At 50.1% G+C, this 12,283-nt stretch overlaps 1 long non-coding RNA gene across 2 annotated transcripts; it reads right to left on the bottom strand.

The window, feature by feature from the left end:
* Positions 1-4,553: 4,553 nt before the first annotated feature.
* On the bottom strand, positions 4,554-11,956 carry LOC129544773 (uncharacterized). 2 transcript variants are annotated; one of them, XR_008683531.2, is made up of 2 exons: positions 11,860-11,956; positions 4,554-7,666 (listed from the first exon to the last, which is right to left on the bottom strand). It is a non-coding gene; the product is annotated as an uncharacterized LOC129544773 (long non-coding RNA). The 2 variants fall into 2 exon arrangements; XR_016035590.1 differs by lacking the exon at positions 11,860-11,956 and adding an exon at positions 10,796-11,843.
* Between the last annotated feature and the right edge of the window lie 327 nt (positions 11,957-12,283).

Raw genomic sequence — 12,283 nt, 5'->3', positions numbered from 1 at the left:
GTGGGTTCCATCCCTGGGTCAGGGAGATCCCCCTGGAGGCGGAAATGGCAGCCCACTCCAGTATTCTTGCCTGGGAAATCCCATGGACAAAGGAGCCTGGCTGGCTACAATCCACTGGGCCGCAAAGAGTCAGACACGACTTAGTGACTAAACACAACAAACTACAGAAGTGCCTAGAGATGCAGAGGCTCAGGAGAAAAAACACCTGGAAAAACACGAAGTGGAGTTTGCAGGGCACTCACTCCTCACTGCTCACAATTCTGCCATGTGCAGAAGTCACCCACTCGTTGAAGATGCGTTAATAATGCAGGGGAAATAAAAGAAGAAATGGCAAATTGATGGAGCTAAATAACGAAGTTGGACTTTCAGCTGCCCTACCGTTTCCCTCCCAGCCTACTTTGCCATCTAAATGGATAGACTTTGCAAAGCAGAGGGAAGGAGATTTTATTTTAGCATGTATTTCTATGTTACTCCATGGAACAAGAAACCTGAGCTGACGATGATGAAAGATATAGTTTGGATAAACTGCTTTACAAGGAAGGAATCCTGTGTAGAAGCTTATTACAGGCTGGAACTGGTTGGCTGCAAGTTTATTGCACCCCTGGAACAGGTTTTCTAGGAACAAGACTGGCTTTCCTCAAGCTGTATGGAGGTTGTTGGAGAAGATGGAGTCAGAAGGATTGAAGGGGCAGAAGAAACGTCGTCAAAGAATTTCTCTCCCTCGATGTCATGAGCAAGATAAAACAAACAAAACAAACAAGTCAGTTCAATCAACATTTATGAAACGCGATAAGCCAGGAGCTCTTTTAGCCAGAAAAATCTCTGCCCTCGTGAAGCTTACCTTGGGAGGCAGCAGAGCAAGAGAGTCTGAATCAAATGAAGGAGTAGATGTACTGTGTGTTAGAAAGTGACAGATGCTAGGGGGGAGAGACGAAAACAAGGGTTCACAGAGCTCGGTCAGAGAAGGTCACTTCGGGGGGATGTGTGAGCCAAGTTTAAAGAAAGAGAAGAGGCAAACCCTGAGGATATGGGGTGGGTTAGGGGGAGGGCAGAATAGAAGAATAAAAGACCCCGAGGCAGGGAAACCCTGGGGAGCCTGGGGACTAGCAAGGAGGCCAGAATGGCACCCCACTCCAGTACTTTTGCCTGGAAAATCTCATGGACAGAGGAGCCTGGAAGGCTGCAGTCCATGGGGTCGCTGAGGGTCGGACACAACTAAGCGACTTCACTTTCACTTTTCACTTTCATGCTTTGGAGAAGGAAATGGCAACCCACTCCAGTGTTCTTGCCTGGAGAATCCCAGGGACGGGGGAGTCTGGTGGGCTGCCGTCTATGGGGTCGCACAGAGTCGGACACAACTGAAGTGACTTAGCAGAAGCAGCAGCAGAGGGTCTCAGGTCATGGTAGGAAAAGCTCGGAGGAGAGACCTGGATCAGGTCAGCCTGAAACAGGGGTGAGGACTCAGGCACAGCCTAAGGGCCAGTCAGCCAGCAAGAGGCTTCAGCTTTCCCTCTCTAAAGATGGGGGGTGGGTCCACTGGGGAATTGAATGGAGTAGTTTGGAGAAGGCAATGGCAAGCCACTCCGGTACTATTGCCTAGAAAATTCCATGGATGGAGGAGCCTGGTGGGCTGCAGTCCGTGGGGTCGCTGGGGGTCGGACGCGACTGAGCGACTTCACTTTCACTTTTCACTTTCACACATTGGAGAAGGAAATGGCAACCCACTCCAGTGTTCTTGCCTGGAGAATCCCAGGGACGGGGGAGCCTGGTGGGCTTCCGTCTATGGGGTCGCACAGGGTCGGACACGACTGAAGTGACTTAGCAGCAGCAGTGTAAACTGACAGATTTTAAACGGACCACCATGGTGGGGATGGGGGAGGATAATTCAAAACAGCCAACAAGAAGGCTGAGTGAGTGCTAAAGAACCCGGCTGCCAGTGCAGGAGATGGGAGATGCAGGGCTCAGTCCCCAGGTCGGGAAGATCCCCTGGAGGAGGAAACAGCAACCCACTTCAGCGTCCTTGCCTGGAGAATCCCTTGGAGAGAGGAGCCAGGCAGGCTGCAGTCCCTGGGGTCACAGAGCCACAGGACTGAAGTGACTCAGCTGCACGTAACAGAGAGAAGCATTTAGTTTACCTCCCGGGCTTCCGCACCCAGCCCCCTGTAGCCATAAAACCATCCTGAAAAGTCTCCCCCACCCCTAAACCTGGATCAAGTGGAGTTGGTTCACTTTAGTTTTTTCTCTGAGGATTAGTAAAACAGTTTCTTTTGGGTTCTGCGCCCAATCCCAGTGAGTGGGTGGGGGCGGGGGTCCCCGTCACCTGGCAGCACTCAGGGTACCAGCCAGGGGTACGACGGCGAGGGCCAGTCCTGACAGTACAGGCACACCTCCCTTTATTATTTTCTACAAATTGTAGGTTGTTGGTGATCCTGCATCCAGCAAGTCCTTTGGCACCATGTTTCCAGCAGCATTTGCTCAGTGTGTGTCTGTGCCACATTTTGGTCATTCTCACAGTATTTCAAAGTTCTTCATTATTGTAATATTTGTTAGGCTGATCTGTGATCAGTGATCTTTGCTGTTACTATTGCAAAAAGATGATGACTTGCTGAAGGCTCTGATGATTGGTCACAATCTTAAATAACAATAAAGTATTTTTAGATTAAGGCATGTACTTTTTAAGGGCTTCCCATGTGGCTCCATGGTAAAGAATCCATCTACCAATGCAGGAGATGTGGGTTCGATCCCTGGGTCGGGACGATCCCCTGGAGACGGAAATGGCAACCCACTCCAGTATTCTTGTCTGGAGAATCCCGTGGACAAAGGGGCCTGGTGGGCTACTGGCCATGGGGTTTGTAAGAGTTGGACACGACTTAGCGACTGAACGACAGTAACTTTTTAAACTATTGCACACTTAATAAACTACGGTATAAATACAGCCTTTGATGGGAAACCAAACATCCGTGTGACTCTCTTACCTGTGATAACCGATTTATTGTGGTGATCTGGAATTGGACCTGCATGACCTCTGTGGTCTGCCTGTACCTGTACCTTCCTGGAGACAGCGTGAGAGTCCATGGGACTCCAGAGAGGGAGGGCTCCATGCCCCAAGACCGTCTTCCACTTCAGGTGCCAACTGCAAGCCCCGCTGATCACCCGGGCTTCGGACCAACCGGCTATCAATCAGAGGTTTCCACATCCTCCCCCCGGGGTTCCATTAATTTGCTACAGCGGCGCACAGAACACTAGAAGTCCATTGGCTCACGAGGTTACTGGTTTATTGCAAAGGATATCAAAGGACTGAGTCAGCAGTCAGGGGAAGGCCTGTGACACACAGGGCGAGGCCTTGGGCAGAGGGGCAGCTGCCCTCCGGAGGCTGGAGCCTAGTGATACAAGCAAACATTCTGCTCTGCCACCTGGAAGCCCCCCTAAGCTCCTCCTTTCTTTGGCTTCTTATGGAGGCTTCATACACAGGCACAGTTGATCACATATTGGGTCATGGGTGATCGAACTTCCTCCTCCCTCCCCAGAAATCAGGGAGTGGGCCCGTTGGTTCCCCTGGCAACCAGCTTCCATCCTGAGGTGCTTTCCAAAAGTCACCTGGTTAACATAAACCCAGTCCCCCTGAAAGAGGCTTGCTGTGAATAACAAGACAGCAGTTCCACGTTTACGCCTCTGAAAGTTTGGCAGGAACCGAGGACAAGACACTGAACATTATGACAAAAGCGCCGCCGTTTCTCTTGTCACTGAGGATGCTGCGTCCAAGGGTCAGGGGCAGCGGCGAGCCGGGCATTGTGAATGGAGGACAAATACGTGTGAGAAATACACTTTGGTCATCTGAGGGGCCGAACATGTATATCTTGCGTAAATCCCGCTATCGCACGGCTGTGCAGGGCGAGGGAGTGAGATGAGAAGAAGGAATGGGGAGCCTCACCTGGGGACGAAGGCTCCAGGGCCACGCTCTGCAGCTAGGGGAAGGGTCCAGGTGTGACGCGCGGCGGGAAAAAGTCGAGAGGTTACCGCACTGCATCAGGCGAGACAGAGGCGCCCCCGCCTCCCACAGCCTTTGGCTGCTTCCTAACTGCAAACGTCCTCCCAAGGGAGGAGGCTTACAGCTCGCAAGGGGCACAGAGCCCCTAGAAGACACACGGCTGGAAAACGCAATACAAAGCGAGTCTTATCGACCGCGGAAAACCACCAGAAGGCTGGAAGCGTTGGTGGCTCAGTCGTGTCCGACTCCGCAACCCTACGGACGTAGCCCGCCAGGCCCCTCTGTTTGTGGGGTTTCCCAGGCAAGAACACTGGAGTAAGCTGCCAGTTTCTCCTCTGGGGCCCTTCCCGACCAGGGATCGAACCAGCCTCTTGATTCTCCTGTATTGTAGGTGGGTTCCTTACCTGCTGAGCCATAGGGGAAGCCCCTTTAAAAAGGCATCATGTCTCTAATATCGTAATATTTTTAAAACTCACACCTGTGCTTTAAAAAAAAACCTTAGAGATATATTTCAGGAAATGAGTTTGTTTCCTTGTGGTAAAGAGATGTGAAGTCCAAAAATTCCTTCAATCTCACTTCCTTTTATTTTTCTTATACTAGAGTCAATAAAATCTACTATTTTAATGACAACAACATTTACGGTTACCATCTTTACAAAAGTAATTTTATCTTTCAATCTACTCATCCATCATCCATATTTTGTCTATATGCAAAAAAGGTTTCCTGTGCATCAATGATGTATAGAACATTGATGAAGGTTGACAACAAAAGTTTTAGAATACTCACATATTTACATTTTTCTTGTCTAACTTATTTCAAAATAGCATGGATAATTTTAAAGGTTATTTTATTGTTCTTCCTATTACTTATTTTTACTTTTTCACTGTGCCGTGAGGCATGTGGGATCTTAGTTCCCGATCAGGGATCAAACCCAGGCACCCTGAATTGGAAGCACAGAGTTTTAACCATTGGACCACGAGGGAAATCCCAGCATGGATAATTTTTAAAAAGTAATATAGCAAAACAAATATGAGATATTTACATAATTAATTGTAGGTGATGGAAATAAAGGCTGATCTGCACCCTGGACACACATAGCTCAGATGCACTAACGAGCCCCAAGCCTTCAGGTCAGTTTGAGGTGTTTCCCAGTTGGTAAAACACTCTCGGGTCCTGGCAAATCTCTTTAGAAGGCCACCATCCTGAGAGGCCCCGGAGAATGCCCACCAAGGTTTTCAAAGACAAGACCAGTGTTCCATCAACAATAACCAAGACCCAAGGTAACAAGGAAACATGAAAGATATCCAGCAGAAACAGCCCCACAAATAGCCAGATACAGCTTATAAGACAAACATCCACAGCATTTAAAGGAATAAATGACACACTTGGAAAATATTTGCAGGCAACAGGCAAGTAAAAGCATGACCTTGCAGTTCTGAAAAAGAACCAAGTGGCATGTCTCAAAATAAAAAATATATATATAATGGCTGGAACTAAAAGCTTAGTAGTGAATTCCCTGGTGGTCCAGTGGTGAAGACTTTTGCTGATTTTGTTGCTGAGAGCCGAGGCTGGATCGCTGCTCAAGAAACTAAGATCCCATGAGCTGCACAGTGAGGTCAAAAAATAAAAACAAGAAAAAAAATCAAAAGCTCAACAGATGTGTGAAGAAGCAGATAACGCAAAGTAGAAGAATTAGTTCATGGGGAGACTGAAGCATTTATCCAGAATTTTAATACATAGTAAAAAAAAAAAAAGAAATGGAAAATACAGAAAAGAGCTTAAGAAAGGTGGAGAACTCTGTATGTTTGATTAGTTATAGAAGAGAGAAGACGCAGAGGCCAATTCGAAGAGAGAACGGCTGAGAATTATCCAGAACTGATGATGTCAGCAGGTCAGACTTAGGTATCTCAGTACATCGCAGAAAGAGCAAACAACATACATATATCGTCATTTATATATATATAGTCCCTATAATATAATATATATAAGAAAACTTATGAATTTTTGCCTAGCTAAAAAGTTTATGGCATTTTGACTCCACTTGTTGGACTTAGTATGAAGAGAATCCTAGATTCTAATTAAAAATAAATAAATACACAACAAGCAACAAAGGTTTACTGTATGACACAGGGAACTGTAGTCAACATCTTGCAATAACCTACCACAGAAAATAATCTGAAAAATAATATATGTGTATATATAAAACTGGAACATTGTCAACTATCCTTCAATAAAATACATATATTAAAAAAGAAGAAGATAAATATACTCATGCATTTGAGTGTGTAAGCTAGAAGCAAGTTGGGGTAGCCAGACTGATTTCAAAAAACATATTTGTTGTTCGTTGTTCAGTCACTCAGTCATGTCTGACTCTGTGACCCCAAGGACTGTAGCCCACCAGGCTCCTCTGTCCATGGGAGTCTCCAGGCAAGAACACTGGAGTAGGTTGCCATATCCTTCTCCAGGGGATCTTCCCCACCCAGGGATCAAATCCACGTCTCCTCCACAGACAGCTGGTCTCTTTACCACTGAGTCACCAGGGAAGCCCATGTGTAGGAAGAGCATAGTACAGCCCAGAACTTAATTCCAGAACTTCTGAGATTAAACTGCTGGCCAATGTGAGACACATCTTGATCTGATGTATCCCAATCTTCCTCTTCCTTTATTGTTCAGGCTCCAATCCTGTTTGTGTCCTTGTTTACACTGATCCATGACAGGTCTGGTGCAGAACCTTTCTGCCAATGCAGAAGACATAAAAGATGCAGGTTTGATTCCTGGGTCGGGAAGATCCCCTGGAGGAGGGCATGGCAACCCAGTCCAGTCTTCTTGCCTGGAGAATCCCAAGGACAGAGAAGCCTGGCGGGCTATAGTCCATGGGGTCAAAAAACATCAGACACGACCGAAGCGACTGAGCATGCATGCACGCACACGACAGGTCTGTCACTTCTTTGCTCCGGGAAAGGGTACCTCAGACTACAGTGACTCAAAGTTCACGCAGTCTTGACGGCATTTATTTTTTGGTATCGCTTTCCAAACCTCCCTACCATGTTCAATCCCTTCAGGAATGCATTATCTTCTGAGTTGTCTGATGCAGCTGCTCCTGACCTTGGATGTGACAAGTCACCTAGATGGAAGGTGACATCCAGGAAGCATTCACAGAGGGGGTTCCCTCTCAGTGTAACCTTGAAACTTGCAGGCAGGGCATTCCAGGAGCGAGGGAAAGACTGCAGGGGTTGAGGACACATTTTGCCTGGTTAGCAGGAAGGGCTCTTTGGAGGGTGTGCTAGGCCGTGCTCAGTCGCTAAGTCATGTCTGACTCTTTGAGACCCCACAGACTGTAGCCCGCCAGGCTCCTCTGTCCACAGGATTCTCCAGGCAAGACAACTGGAGTGGGTTGCTATGTCCTCCTCCAGGGGATCTTCCCAACCTGGGGATCGAACCCATGTCTCCAACATTGCAGGTGGATTCTTTACTGTCTGAGCCTCCAGGGAAGCCCTGGTGGAGGACAGAGGGACAGGTCAGGGCAGGCAGGGATTAGCACCAGCCTCACCTACCAGGGTGAAGAGTGAGCGTTCCAGAAGGTGTGCAGTGGCGAGCAGTCGCTGGTGTGTGAGAAGGTTTGCGTAGCAATTCATGCTTTATTTGCGCTGCAGCAGCTATGCAGACAATAGATTCCATCTGAGCGGGAGGAAAGACCACTTTAAGTATTAACTCTTCACTCCCCCCACTTCCAGTCAACACACTGCAATCTTTTAAAGATACTTTTGGTGTGGACCGTTTTTAAAATCTTTGTTGAATTCGCTACAATATTGCTTTTATGTTTTGTCTTTTTCTTTTGGGGGGGCTGTGCGGCATGTGGGCTCTTCGTTCTCTGACCAGGGATGGAACCTGCATCCTTCGCATTGGAAGCTGAGGTCTCAACCACTGGAGCGCCCGGGAAGCCCCCACACGACCTCTCTGCTCCGCCAGCCCCTGGATTCCTGTCTCGTCGCGGGGTTCTTCTCTTCCCTCAGCCTCTCCCTCCGCGGTGCTGACTTACACACACGTGTCCCCTACGAGACTGCAAACGTCTCCCTCTCTCTCTTTTTTGCATAGGTGAGAGATTTTATTACTGAATTCTTTGTAAAAGCAACTATACCCACTGCAAACCTACTGAATGAGAGTCTACTAAACCATTCGGTGGGTTCTACGTGTGGGGCTATGGTTGGAATTTCAAGCTCATCGTAGGGGTTGGCTCGTGGTTGCAACCGACACCGTTCATCAGTAGGACTGCGGACATGCTAAGCAGATGGTAAGCTTCTCGAGGGCAGGATAAGTACTGCACTCACTTTGCTATACTTGGTGTTCATCCCTGGGCCCAGAGGAAAGTAAGTGTTCAACACACTCAATGTTGCGTCCATTCAGTATTTATCCTGTGCCTTCTACATGTTTCCTGGGCTTCCCAGGTGGCTCAGTCATAAAGAATACACCTGGGAATGCAGGAGACGGGGGTTTGATCTCTGGGTGGGGAAGATCCCTTGGAGAAGGAAATAGCAACCTGTTTCAGTATTCTTGAATGGAAAAATCCCATGGACGAGGAGTCTGGGGGGCTACAGTCCGTGGGGTTGCAGAGAGTCAGATACAATTGAGCACGCACACACTGTGGATTTCTGAGAAAAACTGCTAAATGCACTAAGTGTAGGACAGCAAACCACACAGGAAAATCTCCCTGCCCTGGAGGAACCCACAAACGAATTCCAAGAGACATGCAATAAATCAGGAAGGGAACCAATTAATAAATGGGTACAATTTGAGGATCTCAGATAGTGATAAAGGCTACGGTAAAAAAATAAAACAGAATCAGAGGAGATGAACTAAGGGTGTGATTTGAAACTGGGTGGTCAGAGACGCTTTCGCTGTGAAGTGGATCTCAGAATGCAGCCTTGAGAAGCAAGAGGAAGCCAGGTGGAGAGGCTGCGGAGACAAGGAGCTGCCAGGAGGCCCCGAGGCAGGACGGGCAGGGTGTTCGAGTCGCAGCAGCCGTCAGTGTGGCTGGAACAGTGACAGGCGGTGGTCAGCTGGGGCTGGCGGGTGGGGCGCACCTCGTAGGGCTACTCTGGGGTCGCCGTAAGGACCCGGGCTTTTATTCTAAGTGGGACCTGAGGCCACCGAGGGACCCAAGCAGAAGAGACGTGATGGAACTTGCTAATTAGGGACGCCCCGGCGGTCCAGGGGTGAGCGCTTGGCCTTCCAGTGCAGGGGGTCTGGGTTCACTTCCTGCTGGGAGAGTTAAGATCCTGTGTGCCTACGGGCCAAAAAACCAGAGCATAAAGCAGAAGTAATGTTGTGACAAATTCAACACAGACTTTAAAAATGGCGCCCACCTTCCAGGTGTGGGGAGAGCTCCTGCTGCTGTGCTATTCTGGTTGTTGGTCTGGCCGACTCAATAAAGAACCCTTCCTGCCACCTCCCGCCCCCTAAAAGAGGGTCCACCTAGAAAAGTCTTTAAAAGAAAAAGCAAACAGCAATAACAACAACAAAAAACCCTTGGTAATTAAACAGGACAGCTCTGGCAACTTCAAGAGGGAGACAGGTTCTTTTGGGTGATGGACTGGAGGTTGGACCAGAGTTTATCAGTGGATATGGAAAGAAGTCTGGGTCCTGTGCACGGCCTCCAGGTGCTTTTCTCTGACTGGATTTGCTGCCGGTGAACCAGGGTCTCTGGGCGGAGGAGAGGAGGTGAGATGCCTCCGAAGGTTGGCAGGAGCGACTGCAAACTCGGGGCCGCTGCTCACAGAGACAGACTGGGAGATCCTGTGATTCCCCATCCAGATGACGGCTCTTCTGAGAGTGAAAGACATGCCACGTATTTGGGAAAACGTGTCAGCTTGGTTTGTCTTGGAGCGGCTGTCCACCACAGAGCTGTGGTTCAGTCAGGGGTGTTTCCCTCCATAGGTGGCTCGGGCAGTAAAGAACCTGCCTGCAATGCAGGAGACCCGGGTTTGATCCCTGGGTCGGGAAGATCCCCTGGAGAAGGGAACGGCAACCCACTCCAGTATCCCTGCCTGGAGAATCCCATGGACAGAGGAGCCTGGCCAGCTACAGTCCATATAACAAAAACCTCACACTAGCTGACCTAAAGCACTCTTGTAGTCCCCGTTTAGGTTCTGGCATTTTCATCCTCCCCTTCTTTTTTTTCCCTGCCAGTTAAATGAAGTCACAGAATGAGGTGCCTGTGATTGTTGGCTGTGTCTGAATAAGCCAGCTGGCCTCTGAGCACTCAGAGACACAAAGCAACATCTCACCAGCTGAGCTAACAAGAAATGAAAACTTTAAAACCAGCCCTGATTTTCTGCACTCGGGTCTCCCAGACAAGGGTGCATGCACGCTCAGTTGCTTCAGTCGTGTCCAACTCTTTGCGACCCGTCGACTGTAGCCCGCCAGGCTCCTCTGTCCATGGGATCCTCCAGGCAAGAATACTGGAGTGGGTTGCCATGCCCTCCTCCAGGGGATCTGCCCGACCCAGGGATCAAACCCACGTCTCCTGTGTCTCCTGCATTGGCAGGCGCGTTCTTTACGCCTGAGCCACCTGGGAAGCCCAAGGGGTAAGGGTGGAGGATCTCAAACATTCTCCTGTCTCACTTTCCTCTGTGATCTCATAATGGGGTACCAAGCTTTAGCAAAATGGGCAAAAGCAGCTTTCTGCCTAAAATCCGGAGTCTACAAGGTTCTGTTTTTGGCGGGAACTGTATCAAGGCTGGGTTCTGGACCAGCCCCATCCTACTGGTGGCTTACACACAGGCACACCGGCGCATTTCCAGCTCTTACGTAACAGGGGCAGCAGGCGAGGGTGAGCGTGTTCACATCCGAGCCCTGTGTCCTCGGTCTGGAATGCAGGAGCAACAAGTTTCAGCAGGGCTGTGCCCCTGCACACGGGCCTGTGGGGGAGCAGGTGCGGCCGCTCGCCGGCCCAGCTCAGCGCTCCCTCGGGTCAGATGTCTGGGAAAGGCAGGAAACCTGGAAAGGATCTGTGTTCCCTGAAACCCGCGGATTTCCACCTCTGATTATTTGTCAGGCAGCTACGAACGTGCTAAACACAAACACTGCCTCTACCTACGTCGTAAGGGGAAATAGTTGGCCCGCAAGGCACCCCTGGCGCCTCGAAGAATAAACAAACCCGTGTAAACATTTGAGGGGGAAAAAAAACCCAGCAGCCGAGCACACACACGGGGCTCCTTCTGAGCCCTGGAGCTCCCGGCGCGCCGGCCTCGGGCGTCACACGAGAGGCCCGCGTCTCCCCGCAGCACAACCAAACAGGCCCGCGAGTGCCAGGGACTGGTGCGCTGTCCCCGGCCGACCTTTTCCCACTCCCGGCTGCAGGGAACAGGTGGTTCTTCCCGGCCGCACCGAGCTGCACGGCCCGAGCCTGCAGCCGGGGCTCGACCCCAGGCCATCAGCGGGACACCGGTCTGCTCAAGCAGAAAAGACGCTCCCGGAGCGAAGCAGCCGCCGCATCCTCCCATCAGCCCCCCATCTTCCGCGGTCTCCCTGCTCATCACTACTGTCCAGGCTTGTCAAGCATTAATGGCCTAGGGGCTTCCCTGGCTGTTCACCGTGGCTGAGAATGCGCCTGCCAATACAGGAGACAGGTTCGATCCCTGGTCCGGGACGATCCCGCAGGCCCTGGAGCAACTAAACCCGCGCCCCACAACTGCAGAGCCTGTGCTCCAGAGTGCTGGAGCCACAGCCACTGAAGCCCGCGCGGAGAGCCGCGCTCTGCAGCAGGAGAGCCACGGCCCTGAGAAGCCCTCCCACTGCAGGCAGACAGCGGCCCCACCCGCCACATCCAGAGAAAGCCCTCGGGCAAAGAACAAAGATAAAAATAAAATTACTTATAAAAGAGCAATTGTCTGCGTCCACTTTCAGAATCTTGGAATAAAAGTGACACGCAGCGGACATCCTTTCTGAGGCTCCTCGAGGAGCCTCGAGGAGCCTCGAGAGCCCAGGGCACTTCATTATCTCCATGCGACAATGTGACTTAAAAAAATTTTTTTTTTGCATTTGTAAAATTGAAGAGTGCGCATAACCTTTGGGGAAGTTGGTCTTTGTTCTTGGAGTCTCACAAATGCACTGCATAAATTGGCCGCTCCAGAGAACAGAAGTAGGAGAGGAGGGTGCATATGCAGCTTGCTGAAAAAACGATTCACACGACTTGTTCCTCTGCTTCCAAAGCATTACGCAGAATTGACGGAGCGGATACCTGGAAGAGCGTCCACCACAGCTCCGCTCTGCGTCTCCCTTCTGAGTTATTTTTAA

This window comes from Moschus berezovskii, chromosome 20 (assembly GCF_049115385.1).
Source record: "Moschus berezovskii isolate FMDL1 chromosome 20, NW_MosBer_1.0, whole genome shotgun sequence".
Lineage (NCBI taxonomy): Eukaryota > Metazoa > Chordata > Mammalia > Artiodactyla > Moschidae > Moschus > Moschus berezovskii.
This window is presented reverse-complemented; position numbering and strand designations above follow the sequence as displayed.